This window comes from Topomyia yanbarensis, chromosome 2, assembly GCF_030247195.1.
Source record: "Topomyia yanbarensis strain Yona2022 chromosome 2, ASM3024719v1, whole genome shotgun sequence".
Taxonomy (NCBI): domain Eukaryota; kingdom Metazoa; phylum Arthropoda; class Insecta; order Diptera; family Culicidae; genus Topomyia; species Topomyia yanbarensis.
Genome location: NC_080671.1, coordinates 397,596,949 through 397,617,909, shown reverse-complemented (window position 1 = coordinate 397,617,909; position 20,961 = coordinate 397,596,949). Strand labels below are relative to the sequence as shown.

General features: G+C 39.8%; 1 protein-coding gene across 2 annotated transcripts in view; it reads right to left on the bottom strand.

Moving 5' to 3' along the window:
• LOC131684863 (neuroligin-1) overlaps nucleotides 1-20,961 on the bottom strand; it is an 818,713-nt gene that overhangs the window by 189,117 nt on the left and 608,635 nt on the right. The window lies entirely within an intron of this gene.

The following is a 20,961-nucleotide window of genomic DNA, read 5'->3' as shown; positions in this document are numbered from 1 at the left end:
ACAGCCCACTACGGAAAAACGTGCGCCGAAGCAACAAGTCAAAACTCATCTACTACAGTCAACTCTAACAAGCTGCCACCAACGCTTACAGATAAACCAAAAACAACGATCCAATTAACCAATAATGCAGGTACAACGACCGCGATAACCGCTCCCAAACCAACAACTAGCATCGCCAATAAAGAAGCAAATACCGATGCAGACGGATTTACAACAGCGACTCATAAGAACACGAAACAAATAAGAACCTCTGATCGTGAACAGCAAGAAAGTAGTACCGATGGGGACATGGACGGGAACGATAACGCGAGAGAAGGCAGACTGAATGACCCCCGAGCGACCCCGACATTCGTAGCACTTTTTTATTTATACTTATTATAAAAAAAATTAAAAGACCCACGGCTCAGTTGTGCTAACGCATTGAGCCGTTTCAAATAAATATTTAGATGAAAAAAAATTGATTTTTTTACGGCAAATCAATTTTTTCGGACCTTTTAGATGACAGGTAACATGTTTACGTTAATTTTAAGCCTAATATCATTAATATCGGATGGAAAATATTAATGCTATGCCGCATTGAGTGAAATTAAAATTTTGTTATTTTGGCAGACCCATTCCCTGGTGCGGTGGTTCAGAAGTCTCATAAGCCAGTCATCAAATATTCGAGCCACTATCGGCAAGGAGTCTTAGGAGTCTGTTGAAGCAGAAGGCGAGTAGGCCTCTAAGGAGTTGTGCTGCCAAGGACTTGTAATATCAAGACGTTGACGAAATGTTTATCTGCACAGTTCCATAAATACAACCTCATAGTGGAATTAAATAGAAATTTTATTTTTATTATCTATTAATATACCTTTGTGCTGTTCACACAATCATAATTCCGGTCGAAAAAAAAATTCCCCTTCAATGGATTCGTTTGTGTTGGATAGAGTCTTCTCGATTTTTCATCCAGCAATAGCCACCCATCATGCCTTCGTACCAGAAGCTCTCATAAGCTATGTCTTGAGGGAATCTTTCACCAAACATGATACGCTTACCGACTTAGGAGTGCAAAGCTCATCTACGATTTTAGCTTCGAATCCGAAATAATGTTTATTAGCAGTAAGAACATTTTCTGTCAACCGACGGCGCCGATGGTTGAGTGGTAAGCGTGACGCCACTCATTCCAGTTGGCCTGGGTTCAATTCCAGCCGAGGTCGTTGAGATTTTCCTGAGGTGAAAAAATCTGTGGTCACGTCTTCCTTCGGTAGGGAAGTAAAGCTGTTGGTCCCCGGTCCATGAAATTGGTGGATCGATATCTAGTCCAGCTAGTTATAATCACCTCTCTGACGTCGGTAAAGAAGAAGTAGATCCAACTTCCATACTCTTACTAACCCAAATATTCTCCTCCCGTGATACTTGTGGAGTGCGCAGTAGTATATATGGCCTTTAACAAAAGCAAGTATCGGACTAACCATTCCTTCTCTTTCCTTCCGCGATCTACGGTCGGGCCTGGTCGGCGCCGGTATTGATCAAAAACACTTCAGGATTACCAGGAGTTGCACATTGAAAGATGTTTCGCTACTCCCAAGCATAAGTATCTACTGATTCCCTGTGCAACTTCAGATAGTCCCGATCGATAACGGAGTAATCCAGGGGTGGTCGCACAAGCTCAAGCTCATGTAAGAACATTTTCGGTCAACCCGTTTCTGCAACAATTATTAAATATGTACTCACCACAGACAAAAACAAAACTTTTTCAACGAATATTTGCACATTTTAAAAAGAGCTCTTAGTTAAACAATGGAAAAAAAATCTGAAACAATTCAAATGCCGCAGACAAAAAACGCTATACAGGGTGGTAACATGTAATTCTTTGAGAGCCCCTTGTTACAGCACCACGAGAAATCTATGTGTATTTTTTTGTAAAAGTTAAATTCCCTTAGGGTCGATTTCTTCACCCTCGCTTACTTTTAAACCAGGTTCACCAGTACGTTTAAACCTGGTTTAAACGTTAAGCGAAGGTGAAGAAATCGACCCTTAGGGTTCAGTAGTTGATGAAATGCACTGTCAGGAATTTTGGGACAAGGACATGGTAGGTGAAAATTGTTAGATGCAAGCTCGAGAAGACTGTACCCAACACAAACGATAACTATTAAGTGTAGAAGATTATTCCAGCCGAAAGTATGATTGTGTGAAAAATACAAAGTTACAATTTTCACTCAGTGCTTCATACCATTTACATTTTTCATCCGATTTTTGTGACCATTGGCTTAAAACTTATGTAAAAGGATTATCTATCACATTAGATTCTAAAAGAATTTTCTTCTGTCCTTGATTCGGTATAATAAATTAGCTAGAAATATGCCTTTTTTAAATAAAGTTCGAAAATTAGGCTTTTTTTACTTTGGTCGCTTGTAACACTTTTTCTCGTTACTTCATTTTTCTTGTAAACTAGTGTAATCTTATGTGACCAAAAGAGATATTTGAAAAACCGAACAATTTTCACTCGGTGCTTAAGGTTGGACAGAGAATGGGCAAAAATCGAGAACGAAAAAAGCAGTTTTTTTCCACACCGTATGTTAGATCTTCCTAAAAATCAATCAGCTTATGTAGAATGTTATTACAGTAATGCTGATTGATTTTTAGGAAGATCTAACATACGGTGTGGAAAAAAACTGCTTTTTTCGTTTTCGAATTTTGCCCTTTCTCTGTTCAATCTTAATAACATCAACAGTTTTTATCGGATCTTCGTAATCCTAGGTTCAAAATTCACGTGAGAAGTTTGTCTGTCTCATAAGATTTTAAAAGATTTTTTGCAGCATTATTTTTTTATGAAAAATTAACTAAAATGAGTAATTTTACAAAAAAATACTGTATTTGACAATGGTTGCTATAAACCCTAAATTTTTAATATTTCATCCCAACATGTTATACAGTTTTGGAATGGGTACATCAATACCTTTCGAATAGTGATTGTGTTAATAGGAAGATTTGTTCCCAAGATATTGACCAATAACTTCAAAAAGTACTCAAAAGCACGTTTTTCAAAAAATCTCAAAAACGCGTCTTAAAAAAATAGATATGATTTTCGTATTAAGCAACCCAAAATTGACTTAGAAAACTACTTTTTTCTTAACTTCGTACGTTCACCCCAAAATTTGTAAACTAGTGTTATCACCTTCTCCGGTCAGAAGAAAAAAATCTGAAAAATTTTATCGAAAAAAATATTTCCACGGAGACGGAGAATTTTGCCACTAAACTTGTCCCGGTAAAGTTGAACATCGGATAAGCTCCTCCTCACTTCTAGCTTCTAATTAACCACTCGAAATTTTGAAACTGTGCAAACATTTTAAATCTTGTACGCATGTACCTTGGCCACATATTGCGCACGTTCGAAAACATCGCTGTAGCCCAATTCCATCTGCACAGTGATTTAATGTGAATGCAATGCAAACTTATCTAGGAGATTTTCTCGACATTGAAGGTGCTTTTGACAGCGTGTCTTTCGAATCTGTAGAAGCAGTACGAGGTTATGGAGTACCTTTATATATCCCGAACTAAATGCACGGAATGCTTAGCAACCGGTATTTGTGCTTATCGGAACTATATTAATAGAGGTTAAGAAACTGATTATCTGCGAATATCCCAAGGTGGTGTACTGTCACCATTTTTGTTGAATCTTGTCGTCGATGGCTTGTTAGGGGAACTTAACGAAAGATTACAACCGGAGCGCGTCCACTGCAGTTTTTTGATTCTGAAATTACTGTCGCATATTAAGTACACCAACGTAGTGTAATTCTTGACTCAAAACTTAATTAGTCTGCTCACATCTATATCAGATCAAAACGAGCTTGCAGGACCTTCGACCAATGCCAACAAGCTTCGAGATAATCATGAAGACTCAAACCTAAGTACATTCAGTGGATCTGCAAAACATTTGTTAGGCCAATACTGGCATACGGGTACCATGTGTGATGGCAGGAGATGTCATAACAATCCAGCCAAAGTTAAACCAACTTCGGAGAATGGTCCTGTTGGCGATGATTAGGTGTGTTCAAAATAACACCTTCTGCTTAAGATGCACGGTTGAACATTAAACCACTGCATGTGTTTCTAAAATAAGAAACACTTTCTTGTGCATACCGTCTTATGGTGATTGGTTTCTGGAACGGTGACCTAATAGATCGTGCAACTAATCGCAGAAGATTGTGGCCTCAGATGGTTATCGTATATACTTGCTTTTAGTTTTTCTATAAAAACTTCCTCAACACGAGAAATGGTTGTCTGGCTGCATCGAGTTAAAACCTGAAGAATATGTAGTACACTGACTTGTCTTTATCGGAGGACCTAGCCGGTGCTGGTGTCTACTGTCGTCAAATGAGGTCAGATCAATCCCATTCGCTTGGTAGATACCCTACCGTATTCAAAGCAGAAATCTTCGCGATTCTATTTGGCTTCCAATCGGTACTTCAACAGGGTAGATATGTACATCGATGTATTTTTGATCGGCGACGGCGTGAGGGTAATTTTTGATCGGCGGCGTTGGCGGCGTCATGCCGTTTGGTACCAATCGGCGGCGGCGTATATCGGCGTGACGAATATTGACATCTATGTAACCAAAAAAAGTCTTGGTACTACAATTCCTAACCACAATTGTTGCTTTTAAAGTAACATATACCGTAACATACAAGGCTGGCTGAAAGCCTTCCTACTGATGGGTCGACCACACGACGAATAATTCATGGGCCCAGAGAGCTTTATCCTCTGTGCCGCCACATCAGTGCCTATCTGTTGAGAAAAGTTAGGATCGCTAAATTGACAACTTTAACAACAATCTTCGTATCCCTGAAAAAATGAGGATTTCCACAATACTAGTTCACGCAAAAAAGGTTTGGCGTTACACTGGAATTTTTAGCAGGATTAATGAGGGTGTAGGTTTTTACATTCAAATTCATAATTTGGCAATACACTGATCGACTAAAAGAGCGGAGAATTGAACGATGTTCATGATTCTCTTCGTATTATCGTGAAATATTATTGTATAATTCACTCTTGGATTTTTCGCGTGGAGTAATTTAATTCATATTTGCGATTTCAGCAGCTTTGTCACGATTTTCTTAATTTTCATATATCGTAATATTTTAGTCTTGAAGTTACTATCAGATTTTTACAAGGAGTGACGTGACGTTATGAACTAATTCTAAAAGCGTAGCCAATTAGCAGTACCTTATGGTTTTTAAACATTTTCGTGAATACGTTTTGTTACTCTGCTATGTATTGTGCTCAGCGCAGTAAAGGATACCCCACATCAAATTGCATCACGGAAAAAAACTCTGTAGAAAAGATTTGGATAAATTAAAGAGGATGTAGTTGAGAGATTATTGTTTACAGTGTATTTTTATAGCTGACAATTTTTCGAAAATTGGAAATATGGCTTCATCCGAAGAGCAATGTTGCGAATTGATTTTGCGCAAGCACCTGGAAAATCCTCAACTCTCTCATTGGGACATCAGGAAACAACTCGGAATCGTCAATGGTGAGTCGTGTGATTAAACATTACTACCAAACTCTGAGCATCGAACGGAAAGAGAAATGCGGTCAGAATGGATGTTCTATTAGTGATCCGGATCACAAGCGTGTAGTGAAAGCGTTTAAGCGTAATCCCAATGCTTCGGACAGGGATGTGGCCATAAAGTTGAATCTGTCCAAAGTCCAAAGTACGAAGTGCAGAAGGCTCCAAATCGTAGCGAACGGCGAGGAAGAAAGGAGGAAAGTCACGGGATCGGAAACTGTACACTCAGATGCTGACCCAAGCAACAATTTGAGTTTTATAGCATGCCACAACTACAATCGAAGTTTTATGAGTGGTTATAAAATTACCGTACAACCTCAAATGTTACTAGGGGACGAAGCCTCATTCCCTTATCTTGGATGATGAGACTTACGTCAAGGCGGACTTCCGACAGCTGACGGGGCTACTGTTCTTCACCGCCCAGCAAAAATTTAATGTTCCGGAGAAAGTAAGGAAGCAGAAACATTCAAAGTTTGCCAATAAATACAAGATTTGGCAAGCGATCTGTACACCAGACCTACCTCAAGGAGTGTCTACAGCAGCGATGTCACATGTTTTTGTGAAATGTCTGTAGAAGAATAATGAAAATGTCTGTAAAAGTCTGTAGACGGTTGTTTAAACTTTATTTACACTACGTTATTACTTCAAAAGTAGCTTGAAATTTGTAAACTATTGTGAAGGAATCACTCGTATTCGGATAAAATTATTCAAGTGCAATTTTGTTAAATACTATTACTCTTTTAAAAGTCTGTAGATTTCTGATTACGTCTGTAGGAGACCATCAAAAGTCTGTAAAATACAGACATGTCTGTAAATCTGGCATCGCTGGTCTACAGAAGCGTCTGCTTCCTCAGTTGAAGCAACACGAGGGCTCTACGATCTTCTGGCCGGATCTTGCTTCGTGCCACTATTCAAGTGTTGTCCTGGAGTGGTACAAAGCCAACGGGTCACTTTTGTAACCAAGAAAACATGAGCCCCACCCCCAACGTACCGTAACTAAGACCCATCGAAAAATGCTGGGAAATTATGAAGCAGACACTACGGAAGTGGGTGTCCGTACAGAAGAAGCTGCATCCAGGTATTATACAGAGCCTAATGAGTGGCGTTCTGCCTAAGATGCGAGCGTGCGGTTATAGTATTGAAGTTGAATGATATAAATATGCCAAAAGCTTACTAATGGGTTATATTTTGTTGTTTGAAAGTTTAAAATTGACCTACTAAGAAATTTTTTGCAGCGTTTTATACGTGATGCAATTTGATGTGGGACACCCTTTTTCGGTTTCTTTGCGGATGTTACACTGAACCTTATCAAATGAATAGCAAGGTTTCTAATAGTCCTAACAGTTTTCATATATCTACCGCTCGTACCTATGACAGGGCAGGTCTAAATACTTTTGTCCCATCCCAGGAACCTAGGACCAAAGGAGTGACATAACCCTCTTAGCAAAGTCACTCCCAACGATTTGTCAAACCCCCATCAAATTGAACGGTTGGGTACGGTTGTCCACGTTTCTTCCTTATTCAAGGTTCAAAATAATCCGTTGATTAAATTATTCATTGAATGAATAAATTGATTGCCGTATAATTTTGAATCATCTTTATTTTGTACGCTGCACAGTTGGCCTGGCCGCTTTAATGCTTGTGTCATATTCAATATGGGCCACAAACATAAATAATGACAAGAAAAATTGTGAACGAACGTCTGCAATTTTCCAGGATCCCTACATGTATTGGCTGTGTATGTGTAGACTAAAGATTAGACTAGAGATCTACCGCTCGTACCTATGATTGGTCGTTAGCAGCTGGACACAGACATATTTTAAGTAACAGATCACGGAACAAAAATAAAACCATGATTTAAATTAGTTGCATGAAAGAGAAAATGATTGGGATTAAGTTCTAAATTTATTAACATATTCAAAAGCAAGAAAGAGCTAGTTCACGAATCCGTGAATAAGAGTTTGAGTTTCGTGAAACTATTCATGTAAAAATATCAAGATCATGCACAAAATTCCATAAATCATGACAGTGAAAACGTATGTTATGACTTTGGGTACTATTTCACGATTGCGAATTATGAACCAGTTCAAGAAGCACGAATGGATCCATTCGTAATATTCCGAGTTACGTAAAGTAGTTCATGATAAAACTTCAAGACAGTGAAAGTTTTGTGATTTAATTCAAAACTACGTAAACCGAATCACGATCAATATGCAAAAAAAATCGTGATTCAGTTCACTTCGAATAGTAGGACCGTAAACAATGTTTCTAGATTATTGGATAAAATTACGAATCAACATTTGGTTTATGAGCAATGCTCATAAAGTTGTGAAAAACGATCTGGTAATGGTATAGGGGAAACCGGAAAAGAAGTTCACAATAAATCAACGATCTTCATAACTAAAATCGTAAGTCCTGTTTTAGTTACGTAAGAATTAATCAGAATTAATCGCACTTTGTTCATGAATCTGTGAACGATTTTTTCCATGTATACAAATGAATTTAAGCATAAGCATAAGCATAAGAGATCGCCCGTAGTTGCTACTCCGTTATTGACCAGAACCAAATTAGGTTGCAAAATGTTGATTGGAACAACATGCTTGGGAATAGCATGATGAGCCACATTGTACAATCTATTCTGATCCCTGCATGCTGATCAATACCGACGCCGGCCACGTCCGAATGCAGATCTTCTGGGAAAGGAAGGAATGTTAGTCCGATACATGTTGCTACTAGAGACCGAGGAATCCTCTGCATCTCCACATGTATCACGGGAAGGGGAGAGTTGTTAGTTAGTGTGCCAATAGCGTTATCATGTAATAATTGGTCTGGGCAGCCGGCTGCCGAGAATTTGGGAAATTTATCATTTGTTGTATTAATACGACAAGCAAAATAAGCAAGTTGAACTCCGGATAGCCGGCTATATGGAGCACTGCTTATATTTTTTAATAATATTTAATCACGCGACGAATTTTTTCGTGCTGATTTTACCCGGCGATCGTTTGAATGAAATGATGAATCTTATACAGAAGGTTCATCAGACTCTTCCATAGGTGTCGCGGAGTTGGTGGTTTGGAAGGAAATAGGGTCTAGGATTCGCTCCAAGCAAGCGATGCGACTTGTAAGGATAGTTTATTAGTTTGTAGTTCAGTTAGTTTTCGAGAACACGATCGCTCGAAAAATAAGATCTTGTTTAGTTTTTTGTTCTTTTGAAATCTGGGTAGCCGGCTACCGCGAGTATCTTATGTTTTCTAAACAAAAGCAATTTCAACTCCACACAGCCGATCGTGGGAGTATTGCCCAGAAAAACTAATCTTATCTGCTTAATGGGCCGGATCACTATTTATTGCGACATTATTTGGACTAACTTCACTATTGCTTCTCTACAATATATTTTTTGGGTTGCAAACGTTATACAGATAAAGAGTTATGATAGCTCTAGATGTTAAAATGTAGAGTTATGATAGCTCTAGATGTTCAAGATGTAAATCAACGAAAGTGTATCCTATTTCTAATATCGGATTGTTTGTGAAATACACGTATACGAACGATTATATTGAACATTGAAGGGAAATACAGAGGATCGTTAACCTGATGGACGGGCTTGTTACCAATAACGGAACTTGAAATTAGATTCATTAAAACAGACGCGGCGAATTTTCAGTACGTATTGATCCGCGATCATCGATACTAGTCAAATTAAAGTCTTATTGGAGCTGATTTCCGAACAACATTTACGGTATTGCTTTCTCGGCTAGATCTGTTCGCAGACTCTCATTCTGCTACTATTCGCAGAAGGCTGATAGCTCCCCTATTCTTCGTACTAACATAACTGAAGGTAATTGCCAACCGGTCCCCGATCCCTCTCGCGAATTGTCAATTCTTGAACCTTATACATGATTGAAGTCATCATTCCACTCAAATAAGGTCATGTGTTTTCCCTAAGCACATTGAATGCTCTGTGGATCAGTTCCCCCGTTGGTAAAACAAACCCTAAACAAACATAGAAATTAGTTTGCTCAGTCCAAAGAAAAGTTGGCCGACCGGCAGATACGTGTTCCCTTCCAGCGCCATCACATCAACGGACACCCAAAATTTACATGCGACAAAATATCTGCAATCCCGAATATAAAAGATTCAAAACCTCTACTCATTTGCAATAAAATAAGAAAGTAAAAAAAAACAGTTGAATGTACAAGGCGGCTCATTTTTAAAGATAGCACCGCCGATGAATCACTAAATAAAAATAGGTGACAAGGGACGCTGGCGAAATTAGCTGAGCACCGACCGGCTGGTTTGCCACCTATTTTTCGGGCGAAGAATTTTGGGGCGACACCTGGTAGTCGCTAGACGCTGGTGAAACGCCAAGTATTTGAATATGTCAATTTTTCATATTGCCATATTTTTTCACTTTTCGGATCGAATTTTTTTCTCTGAAAAACCATTTTTCACTATTTTTACAATGTACACTGTGTTTCTAGACATTTTCTGTGCACTTTTATTGTCCTTGCATCGGGAATCGACGGCCCGTAATGCGAGGAAAAAATATTTTTTCATTTGCCGGAATTCGATTTTCACAAACTATCACCACTCACCGTCTGTCGAAAATATGCCGAAAAATGCTTTTATAAGCCACTTCACTTTGTATAGTCGTTAAATTGCACCGTTTTTCACACTTTCGATAACCGGGCGGCAGTAAACTGTGCCGAAAATGATGAAAATTAAACGACTCGAAGGGAGCTCAACGAGAGTCAACCGCTCGCGACGAAGATCGCTTTGAAGGAAATGATGCGTTGGACGAAATATTTATTCAATCCGGTATTACTGGAAATGAATTTGTGGACGAATTAGCTAGAACAGTCGCAGTGACTTTCTTTCTTTGGCCCAGAGCTAGCTTTATCACTGTCGATTTAGTAGGATTAGGCACAATATTCGCTCAAGGGCTGCATCCGAACATGCCAACCATTCGTATTGCTAACAAACTTGCATTCAGATAAAAACTTTTCCGCCGGATGTGACTCCAAAAAATGCTGCATTCTAGTCAGACAACTGACTGGACATTGCACACTCAATTATCTCATGGCTGTTATTCAACGTACTGAGCATTATTCAGGTGATCTTTGTTAATCCGATTACGGAAATTCATATTATTTGATCAGTATAGATTTTTTCGTGGACATTCAACTACTAATAAACTTATTAAAGTTACTGACATGACGAAATTTCTAAAGTAATTCATCTAGACGCAGAAAAAAAGCATTTGACAGTGATGTCTAATATGCGTGACTATAGTTTTCTATTTAATTCAACCGGCCATTTTGTAACGATATCTTTAACCGCGAATTCGGCTATCCGGCCAACTAAGTTTGTTAACTTCTGTAGCGTAGCTAGTGGGAAGTACCGAATTACATTACAATAAACTGTCAGTTTTTACACAAGTCACACACTCCGGATGGACGTGTATCGAGCATGGAGTGGCTTTCTTCTATGGAACGTTCTTGAAACCTTCCACTAACCAACCAACCAACCATGCCACTTTTCATTCGAACAAGCCAGCAAATTTAATGCCCAACAACAATCGCCCCCATTCTGTAGTAAATTAGCCAATTTTTCCTTCCTACCCCATGTGACATCATTACCCCAAAAAAAAAAAGCTTCCCGGGAACGACAGCCGCCGTCAGCCGGTGAAGTGTAGCGCTGATTGCCGTTATTTCTCAGCATCGCACCGCAAACAAAGTACACCCCAGGCACTACTTGACACACACACACATACACACACACTTACACGTGACATTTCCCGGACCGAACTACTGCCAACCAAGGTGGCGGACGATAATGGTCCTGACTATCCGCATTAGGCAAACGTTGGCGCAAGGAAAACCCGAAAATGAGAACGAAATCCTGCAAATTATGTGAAACCGTAAACTTTGCAATATTAGCTGCTGAATTTTCATTACAGGGATCCGTCGGATCCAGCTGCTACTGTTTCTACTGGTTCTGAGGGGGTCTGTTTTATGGTTGCATATGCCTTTTATTCGGAAGAGAGAAAAAATAGCACCTGTGCTAGGTGGAAATCCCATGGCATCCATCAACGAAAGTGCCTAGAGAGAGAGAGGGAAGAGTTTCCAGAAGCCTTTTTTTCTGTTTTAACTCCCCTGTGAGTCAATGCGAGCAAACACTTACACAAAGAAAACCATTCGGGAATCGCACAGCTGGCACCCGGTAGTGAATCAAGTGAAGGAAAAAGAACTCAAATTACTTTGCACTGCATGCTAGTCTTACACAATTCACACGGCTATTATTCTACCGTGGAACACAAATGAAATCTGAGATGAGTGTGTGTTTTTGTTAAATTAACCTGCTGGAAATAAGGGTGAATCTAATCATGAAACATTTTGAAATTTTTGCACCTAAGCAAAAATGAATGTCATTTAAATAAATAGCTTGTATCTACCCGCGTCTGTACTCTGGCATTCGCGAGTGGTTCACCCGTTCCGTGTGAGAATACGATAACCAGGTTTTCTTATTGTTTCGAATAAAAAAATAATCCCGAAATAAGTTGAAATATATCTTTTCAATTCTCAAACAGTCTTCGACCACTCCGACATAACAATGCGTATTTGCCTTATATTTTAAATCAACCAGTTGGTTCGGTTTCTAGCGAAATCTAAAACTTATCCTCTCATAATATTTTCAAAGTAGTGTAGTGAAAGATGAAAAAATCGCTAGGTCCGAACGACGCCTTTGGATTTTTTTTTAATTTTTCAAATACTACAAAAATTTAAAAAAATACGCGACTTCGCTAAGCTGACACACTAAGTCGTTTCAAATAAACGAATTGAGAAAGTACATCTTTATTCTATTATTGGTCAATAGAATGAAAGAATTGCAAACCTTCTCATATAGACATTTTTCTACAACAAGGACGGATATCTTTTGAAAACTTTTTCCTCACACAATGCAACTTTAAGCCAGTTTCCTGAATTAGTTCAATTTAACTTTCTGTGAGAATGTGCCGACCTAGTAGCATAAAAGTTGTCCCACGATTCATCTCGACAGCATACCGTCCTTGTTGGTTCAATTTTTCACTATCGAACTTGATAAGATCATTATTTTGTAAAACAAAGAAGTCGGCCACCATAGTTTGATGATCTTTTTTTCTTACTTCCCACTTTCCACACAACATCAAACGATGGTTTTTCCTCCTCCCGTTGATTACTGACCGTATTCCATTCAGTGTAAATAATTGGCAAATAAATTTAGTTAACGGGTTTATTTTTTCCTCTTGTTCGTTCTTGATGACTTGGCAAATGGGTCCTTTCGCGGCACCAAATGTAGACATTGGGCATGTGCGAGTGTGTGTGTGGGCGAGAGCGTTCCACCGTCAAACTTTAACCCAACCCTTCGCCGACTCACCATAAGTGGTGCTAAAAGTAAGTGGAGAATATAACTCTTTCTTTAGTCCAGTCAAGCGCACCGGTTGGAGCTCGGGGTCTGTTGTTTTTCTTTTCGATAGGAAAATAAAAGCAAGGGGCATCCTGCAGACATACAACCGTCCGTTAGCCAATCCAATTCATTGCAGGCTATCCCTCTGAGAGTGGGATTTATGGGTGCTACTATTTCTTGGAGACGAATTTTGGGCCAGTCGTAAAAATAAGTTTGTCAAGGATAAGGTTTGGTTCGGTTCGGGTTCGGGTCCGGGATGAATCGATCATCTTTTTTTTTGGACGAGCGAAGGTCAACCGAGACTTGTGATAAGTTATTATGATTGTCGGCTCTGGTGAAGTGGCAGCGTAGAGCTGAAAAAGACATTTTATTGCAATATAAAGCTAACACCACCGGACGGTGTGTCTGTAGAGGGAAAAACTTATCCTTTCACCTTTGGCACTGACTACGGGTTAAGTTGAATTTATGGGTGTTGGGGAGAGTGTTTCTCCTAGAAACTGTTGTAAATTTAGTCTTGTAAAATTACGGTACTGATGCTCTGAAATATGGTCGTTCAAAACTTCTTCATTAGCTTTGCTGTCCGCATCGTAGTTGCAAAGCTTTACCCAAGAACTATTGGCTGTTATGTGGACAACATCAAATTAACTGCCACTTGCCCTAATCCGATGGAAGCAGGTTTGTATTTATACTATTTTGAAGAAAAGGAGTTCAGAGTTGAGAACATAATTCCTTCGAATAAAATATTCGTCCTAAAATAGTATGAAGTTTAAATTGCTGCAGTAAAGATGTGATAAACTAATCTGGTTTTACATCCTAAGCAGAGCTGTAGCGTAATCGGGGACTCAGTTTTACGCTCCTTTGATGTTAAAGTTGGCTTTCTCATTCAGTTTGACTTTCGAACAATATATGACTATGTATATATAAATGCCACACTTATCCTTACTAAGGTTATGAAGCAAATAGATTTCAGTGCTCCCCCAAGGCTGACCTAAGAGATTTTAATCTATCGGCGACAATTTTCGAAAAACTGACAGCGATAAAAATAGAGTGTAAACAATACACTTTAAACTACTTTTACGCTAATTTTTAAGAGAAAATACCCAATTGGTTATTTGTCTACATTGTTTTTTTCCTGGTTGGCAAAGCTTATTATCATGCAACATGAGGCCAATTTATGTCGCCATTCACCTCTGATACAGAACTTCTATCCCTTACTGTGGGGTTAGGTTACACCAACTCTCGACAGCAAACTCGAATTTTGTATATAGTTAGCTTTAAGCTAGAATTAAGGTTTATTAATAATAATTTCATTGTAAATAATTAATGCGCTCACAAATTTGGTGACCGCTTGAATCGAGTAGAAGGAATAGGTCGATCTGTCCTACATGTGATAGATCTGATCTAGAGTAAATCCTAGCAAGATAGGTTTAATTATAGTTATTCCTAATGAAGCTGATCTGATTTGCGGGCAATTTACCAATTTCTGCACTTACTCGTTTCTCGAATTAGGAATTGGTGCTGATTTAGCCGTAGCCGAAATAAATGTGAGCAGACAGCTTCCATTCTTCTTCTTATAATTTCTGTCCTGACGTTTCTCGCATGTCAGTGTCGCCAACAGGTTCTGCGCCGCGTTCAGCAGCGTGACTGCGATCGGCAGCGTTGCCGACACAAGGGGGTCTGTCGGCACATACCCCCGTTCGTAAACCTTGATGAGGTTCCAGAATGCCAGAAACAGGTTTACCTTCATCCAAGACTTCCAGAACGGCCAGTTTCACGACTGGTCTTCGAATGATCCCCATCGATGTTCGCACCAACGCTTGCCGCACTCTGCCGTCTCGTCCTGGGATGATCGTTTCGATCCGTCCCCGAATCCACTGGTTCCTCGACGTCCCGCCAACCACCAAGACCAAGTCGCCGATTTTCAAATCCTTAACGTCGTGGAACCACTTACATCTGCGTGTGATAGCAGGAAGGTATTCCATCAGCCACCTGCGCCAGAACTCGTCGGTGATGAAATCAGGCACGTAGCCAGAGGGGGGGCTAGGGGGCTAAAGCCCCCCCCGAAATTTTTCAAAAATAAATTTAAAAAACCGGTGACTTTTAACAAAACTTGTTGCTTATTTGGTTTGAACAAATTATTGAGAAAAAGTTAAAGAAGGCTATTTCTAACCACCGAAGGCAATGGTCACGAAATTCAGTGTGCTTTATGCTTTTGCTCGAGCCAGTGCGAAGCGAACAACAAAAAAGTAACTTTTATATTGTGTGCCTTGTCTGAAGAATATAAGAGACTGTTACTTTAATTGTAGCTGTAATAATCTGTCGAGATTAGTGATTAGCAGAAGCAAGAATTGGTGCTCCAGCCAAATGCGGTGATTATAAAATTATTGATCATTCGCATCCTGAAGGTGTAAATAGAGATTAGACTTTCGGAAACCGGCTCTATCCAGTTCTATCATGGCAGGCATTTAGCGCTCAACAAATTAGTGCAGACGAAACCATTCATTTCGCACAACTTAAAGCACAAGGTTGTGTGTGACAATGCTATAATTAAGATCCTTCTGTATATGGACTATGAGAAAATGAATGTTCCGCTACAAGATCGGATACCGCTTACTCGCAGATTAATGTCACATTTGGGAGAAATGGAATCTATTTGGAAGGGCAATTATTGAGGGCGAAAAGCAAGGAAGATATTCGCGAACATAAAGGCAGCAACTACGATGATGACACGGAAATGTACAATAGCGAGATAGAAATGAACTACTCCCCCCCCAAGACATAGTTGGTGAGGAAAAAAATATTTCCTCGCCTCGTAAACAGGTTTCCACGTGCAATGGCTAAGCGCTTGCGCGAGATCTGTAGGACAACCACATAAACTCGTTATATTATTTTTATTGTTTACATAAGGAAATATATAAAAGACCCACGACCCAGTTTGTTATTTTTAAATGATAAGTTTTTGAATTGCACACAATTTTGAATTTCTGTATTAGGTCAGTGCACACTGTACACTCTGTTCTCTGTACACTACTCTGCGCTACACAAAAAGTATTTCAATTTATCTGAGAACGATTGAGCCGAGAATAGAATTTTCATTTCGCGTCATTTTAACGCAATACCATTTTTATTAACGCTTCATTTCATTGTTACGAGTAATTCGTTCCGTACTAATACACTGTTAATCCGTAAATCCGTGATATCTTCGACAAACGTGCAAAAAAAAATTCTTTTAAAAGTGGACCGGGCAAAAAGTGGTAAAATAATAGGCAATCACGAAGAGGGACTAAAATGTTGGGACTGATTGAATCTATAAGTCAATAAGTTGGGATAACAGTTTCGATTTCATGTCTTAAGTATGTGACAGTCTTTCGTTCCGTTTTTGCTCGTCATGGAATAAAATGAGAGAGATAATCTTAAATAAGAGAGCAAAGAGAGGAAAAAATCAACCAATCTAAATCGACTCAAGATCACTCTTCTATCTTTACTATACACTCAACACGAGTTCTTTCCGAATTGCGCTCTGATCTTCTCATTTCGTCTTCGTTGCGTTAGGTGCAACAACTTTAATTGAAACTTTTTCCCAAATAGTGATAAAACAAACATGTAATCAGACAAACATTACAACTTTCTTCAAGAAATCATACATCTCTTCGAATCTTGATGATGATTGAAAAAAATCAAGAGCTAATTATTTTTATTCACAAACAAACCTATTACTAAACAGATTAGTGTTCATATTTGTTTAATGAATTGGCAAAGAGTTTTGCAAAAGTTTTACAGGAAACGGATAATTTGCTGTAATTTAAAACAGACAACTCTAAAAGAAAGCCTCGGCAAATTAGGTGCAAGTGCAATGTGTTCTCTTCCATGTGTCGGAAGCAAGTGATGCTGAAATTATTATCTATGTTTATAGTCTCTAGTTATATTGGTGTCATCAATGTTATATTTACCAAATTTTATGTAAATTAGAAGCATTGAGTAATCAGTGCTAAGTAATTTTCTTTCGATTTGTGAATAGATTCTGAGCAGTTTCGCTCAGTAGATTAAATTCTGGGTAGTTTCCATTAGTAGATTAAATCATTGAAATATATATTTGACATTGTCCAAAACCCCACGAATTCCGAAATAAAACCTTCAAATAAATAAATAAAACCAAAATGTTCAAATATAATATTTACTTAATCTAGGTAATCTTCTCAAGTTACAACGGTTTTGCAAGATTGTCAAAAGTCAATAGAGCTAAGGCATTCTTGCTTTGTAGTGAAATCAGTAGTTTTTGCACTCACTTTACATTTTGACTTTTACTATAGTTTTAGGGATCTAGGAAAATCAGTCTACGATATTTTTAATTCATAAGTACAATGATATAAAAAGTACCTAAAAAGAATCAACTTAAATAGATAAAAAGATAGTTATTCTGAGTTGCCTGATAATGTTGTCGAAGATAGTCTTTAACCCATTACCTATGAGAGTCAAATGAAAAAAACATGTGTTTTTTCAGGATTGTTTTGATTACGACATGATCAGTATCATTTAAATTGAAAATTTCATAAAGTCGAGTTAACGCAAACTTCGGATGAAGTCAAAGAGCTAGTAATAGTAGAAAGAAACCTGATCATGAAAATAGGAGTTGAACCTATTTTCTTCATCTACAAATCGCCTGCCTTATCAGAAGATTTGAAGCAAATTTCGACATTCACTTTGTTCGGACATTCTTTGCAACGGTAAACTTTGATTTCACACTGATATATTCCTATTCATGGGGACAACCTTGACGTTGGTTTCGTTCTTCTGATTAGCAAATGCGTGTAAAGTTTCATGAGACGGGTTTTTGGATATTTTTCTACTCATTCCAATTTAGCGTCTTCTACAAATTGTAAAGGTGTATCGAATGTGTAGCATTTTCAAGCAGCGTAGCATGCAGCGTAGCATTTTCAAGCAGCCCTTAATACTTTGAGCTCTTGACTATTCATTTTTGTAACTAGAGAAATTTCTAACTTGTAAATCAAAAATAATCAAATTTAATTCGTCGATGCACTATAGCCTTTCTTGTAACAGGCAACATATTATTAGAGTTTTTAGTGTCTATTGTCTTATTTTTGGAATTGTTTTCACTAAGAACTTTTCATAATTACGTTCAGTTTCCAGTGATTGTTTCAAGTCATCAGAATTAATACATTTATGCAATAATTTTTAAGCCCCTCCCGAAACAAAATCCTGGCTACGGGCCTGTGATGAATCTGGCTAATTTCCAACTGCTTCTGAGGGTCACCTCTCTACGATTTGGTGACGATTTTCGGGTGGTCCGGCGAGAACGGTGATTTCGTCCGGAAATATTTCGCCTTGCGCTGCCTTCCATAGCGCTTCTTCAGCACGTCGTAGTTCGTCGCTGGTTAGGATGCTGCGCTCCAATACTTGTCCATCCTTTTTCCGACAAATGTTGTCTACAAAGCGTAGTACGTATGCTGCTGCTCGGTGCATTTTAGTCCATTGTCCGAAACGAGCGAAATTCATTATTGGGGCAAAATGAGCTAAGTGACACTGAGTTGGTCGTAATTCTTCTTGCGTAGGATTGATGGGCTGTTGCCGCGGCCAGTTTTCTGCTGGGGCATGGATAAAACTCTGTCCCTGGAACCAGACATTATTCATACTCAGCTGCGGACCGTTACCCCACTTTGTTGCAAGACCGGCGTCGTTCAATTTGGATGGCATCCACATCCATTGTTTCTGCTCAGTGGACGTTAATATCTCGCCAACGCGAACAGCGACAAACTGCTTGTATCGCCTGTGATCGTGTGAACGAATCCACGCAACTACGGTTCCAGAATCACTCCAAAGGTAACGCTAATGGAGAAAGTGTGTTGACTTTGAATTGCACCCATAAATCGAGTGCCAAGAACAGCCGCATTCAGCTCTAGTTTCGGGATAGAGAGCGTTTTCAACGGCGCGACCTTGGTCTTTGCACCGACAAGCGCCACTTGCACACCATTATCTGTCTCTAAGCCAAAATAAACTGCGCAGGCGGAAGTACGCTGCTTCGCTGGCATCCACGAAAACGTGGAGTTGAAGATTATCATAGTTTTTGGGGAACGGTGAGCGGAAGTAGCATCTCGGTATATGAAGAGTGTTTAGCTGCGGAAAAAGATTTGACCATTGTTGCCAGATATCCTGAAGGAGGATTTTACCGTGCACGAGGAAGAATGCGATAAATCCTACTGGATCGAACAAGCTCATGACCACCCGGGTTATCTTTTAGTGGGAATATGATTATCTAGAAGAATAAACTGCAGATCTTCTCTCAACCCTAGGGCGTACACGAACACATCCTCGTATGGTAACCAGTTCATTCCAAGGACCGACTCAGATTTTTCCCCCCGTTCCAGATCTAGGTTCTTCTGCGCTAGCTCATCCGTTTCTCCTATTTTCTGCAGAACTTCGGTCTCGTTAGACAGGAAGTGCCGTAGGGTGAAGCCACCTTTCGAGTGCACCAGCTTGATTTCGTTGACAACCGCGATCGCCTCGTTGACCGATTCGAAACTATCCAGATAGTCGTCAACATAGTGGTTGTTCTTGATGGCTACGGCAGCAAACTCTTCAGCGTTGAGATTTTTCACGAACTGTGCTGATGCTGGCGAGCAGGTGGAACCGAATGTTGCGACGTCCATTACGTACACTTGGGGGTGGTCTGATGGGCGTTCTCGGAACAGAAATCGCTGAGAGTGGCAATCGGGAGCTCGTATTTTAATCTGATGGAACATCTGCATGATGTCTCCACACACTGCAACAGGATATTGACGGAACTGATAGCGAACTCTCGGAAGAGGAGTCAGGAGGTCTGGTCCTTTAAGTAATTTTGAATTGAAGGACACATCACCCACTTTGGCTGCTGCGTCCCAGATCAATCGTAGTTTCTCTGGCTTTCGAGGGTTGGTAACGACACCCAGGGGAAGGTACCATACACGTCCGGATTCAACGGATGTCAGTTCTTCCAGATTTGCTTTATGAGCATACCCCTAACGCTCGTATTCATAGATTTACTCACGAACTCGCTTCTCTAGTGACGGATCCTTTTGGAGTTTTCATTCCAGCCTCTCTAGTTGCCGCAAGGCCATTGGGTAGCTGTCTGGAAAATTTGGATTATTTGTTCTCCAAAGCAACCCGGTTTCGTAGCTAGATCCGGACGATACGCGTCTCGTTGTGTCCACTAGCAGCTGTCTGGCACGCTTGTCATCGTCGGACTCAGGGACCTCGCACAAATGGGAAATACCAGCTTTATCTAAAGTGAAGAAATCACGGAGTTGCTCGTTCAATTCCCGATCCGGGTCAGACACTGCTCTAACATGAAAATTTACCACTGCCGTTTGCGACGGTTGGTCAGGTTGGTCCATAGATACTCCATCCTAACCGGCATTCTGCACACGTTGTGACTTCGGCTCGACCCGCTTTACATTTCCGGTCCACTGAAGTGTGAGTGGTTCCGTATGACCTTCGACTCCCAGCTGCTTTGCAACAGATTCTTTTAATAGAGTGTACGAAGAGCCTTCATCGATGAATGCGAAGGTGGTTAGTCGATTGTTGTCGCTAGATAGAACGACAGGCACGATGCGAAAGAGTGGCCATTTAAAGTCACCAGAAAACACGTGACTAGCCGATACGCCTACGTTTTCGGTGGGAGGGGATGAGCAATATAGGAGAGTGTGGTGTTTCTGGCGACACCCCTCAATTCCACACCCGTTCCATGATCTACATGGCCATTTTCCATGACTATTGAGGCAGGTTCTGAAAAAACCCTTTTTGCTGGACCAGTTTCCATCGCTCGTCCAAACTTGCGCCTTTAAACTGGTGACAGTCCGCCACTCGATGACTCACACGGCCACATGCCCCGCACGGCTTTCCAGATTTGAAGTTATTAGAAGCACTACCAGTTGCGACGGCGGAAGTTCGTTCATTGGAGTGAGTATGAA